Source organism: Pleurodeles waltl, chromosome 2_1 (assembly GCF_031143425.1).
Source record: "Pleurodeles waltl isolate 20211129_DDA chromosome 2_1, aPleWal1.hap1.20221129, whole genome shotgun sequence".
NCBI lineage: Eukaryota > Metazoa > Chordata > Amphibia > Caudata > Salamandridae > Pleurodeles > Pleurodeles waltl.
This window is the reverse complement of record NC_090438.1, coordinates 511,603,990-511,606,251: the sequence shown is the minus strand read 5'-3', so window position 1 is coordinate 511,606,251 and position 2,262 is coordinate 511,603,990.

Sequence of the window (2,262 nt, the reverse complement as noted above, 5' to 3'; positions counted from 1 at the left end):
GCAGTACTGGCTACCCTTTCAAAATTAGTAAAAAAGGAATTGGGATCCTCTTGTTCCTGATATCTTTGAAGCACGCTGCTAGGTATGTTCGGATGGACTTTTGTGTGGGCAATGGTGTCTGTCAATTTACCCAGGGCTGTTTCGTGAACCAACTGGTTGTTGGCTGTTATGGTGGCCTGACTTTTGAGCGCAGTTTGCAAGGCTTCTCTCTCCTCCTTAGCCTCTTTAAGCTGTTGCTCCCAGACTATTTGTAGGTTGCGCTGCCCTTCGGCCAACTGGGCTATCATGTCTGCCAAGGTGGGTTTCTCCTCCATGTTGTCAATGGTCCTCCTCCAAATCCCACTTCTGACACCACTTGTGGTTGGCCGGATTCAAGTACGACACGAAGAGCAATGATTGTTTCGATGTTCTTTATTAGATAATACTGTGGAGGTTACAAGATGTATCTTCTTCGTCTTTTATACTGTTTCCTTTATAGGGTCCTTGTCTTTTTCCCAGGATTTTCACCTCTTTTGTGGTATTCTCCTCTCTTTCAGGGCTTCCAGGAAGCGCATGTGAGAAAAAAAACAAGAGATGTAGCGGTAAGTTCCTGCTCTTTTTTGGCCTTTTTTTATTTCTGTTCCTACACGATTGCCCTCTTTTCCTGTCGTATCGTATGTCTCTCTCTCTCTCTCTCTCGTTCTCTTTCCTTCTCCCTCGTTCTCTCTCTCTCTGCTCCTATTGTAAGTAGTTTTGTCTCTCTTTCGTTTTCCCGTTGTCTCTTCTTTCTATAGTAGTCTCTTCCTGTACTGTCTCTTTACTGTTTTCCTTTTCTGTACTTTCTCTTGTACTTATAGCTCCTTCTTGCTCTTTCTCTGTTGTTGCCTTCGTTGTTCTCCTCTGTCTACTTTCCTCCACGTTGTCTTTATTATGATGTTCTTTCCTGTAGCCTTATCTTACTCCTAGGTCTCCTCCTATTTTGGACTCTTGTCTGCTGCAGTATTGTGGATAACTATTATTGTCTTCTTCCTTCTCTTTTCTTCACCACCCACTCCCCCTTGCCCTTTCTTCCTTCCCTTCTTTTCATCTCCACCCTCTCCCCCTTGTGCTTTATTATCCCTCCACCTCCTGTGCTCCCCGACCCTCTTGTGCCCTTGTTCTTGGTGACTGGCAAGCACCTGAGTGTTCTGGGGTGTTCTTGTTACGCCTCCCAGGTCGCCGAGCTCTCTGTTCCGCGGCTCGCCTCCTCCTCTTCTTCCTCGTTGTCTCCGTCAGCGCCGCTTTCCCCTGCTCCTCCATTACGCGCGCCTTCATTTCCGGATGCTGGCTTTTCTTCCAGTCAGGATCCCACGGTTCCTGGTGCTGGCCCCGCCTTTCGTGACCAAAGGGACCGCTGATTGGTTCCTTTGTCAGGAACCTCTGGAGCACTTGGGGCAGCGTCAGCACCCATCAGCTCTGTGTACGGGTCACCTCCACTCGGCCCGTCACACTCTCCTTTGGGTGGTTCTTCAGATTTAGATTGCAAGACTCCAGCAGGAATCCTCTGCATCCTCTACTTCACCTTCCCACCGAAGAAACTGCATCTGGACCCTCCAGGAACTGAACAAACTGCAACAATGAAGCAAAGATGACTTCTGCAACATTGTATCTTCAGCTCCCTGCTAGCAACTGCAATTGTTTCCCGGTCGTGCATCCTCAGAGGACAGATTGTCTTCAGTCTGCACCAGAAGGAATCTCCCTTGGAGTGAAGGAGTCACTCCCCTGCTTCAGCAGGCACCTTACTGCATTGATGGCTGGCAGTGTGGGTCCCCTCTCCTGATGAGCTGCATGGATCCTGCATCACGGGTGGTGGACTGAAGTGGTCCCGATGGTCCTGTCGTTCTACTGTCCAACTTTGATGGAGGTAACAGCTTGCCTCCCTTAGCAAGACAGTTCCCCTGTGCACCACGTGTTTTGCAGTTACCAAGACTTGTTGGCATCCTTCCATGGAGTTCTTCATACACCATGCAGCTCCGTCACCCAGCACTCTACCCTGCGACAAACATATTCCTGAGTGGTTCTCCGGCGGCGTGGGACCCTTTGTCGTAGTGCTGCATGGACCTCCTTTTGCACCTCCTTTGTCTCTATGCTGTGGGACTCCTGTGCACACTGCCTGGTCTGCTGTGGGCTCTCTGAGTTGCTGAGAGCCCCCTCTGTCACTCCCTCCTGGTAGAGTCCACCTGGTCCTTCCGAGTCCCGGGCAGCACCATTTTCCACTAACCGCAAACTGTGTGTGCCAATGCT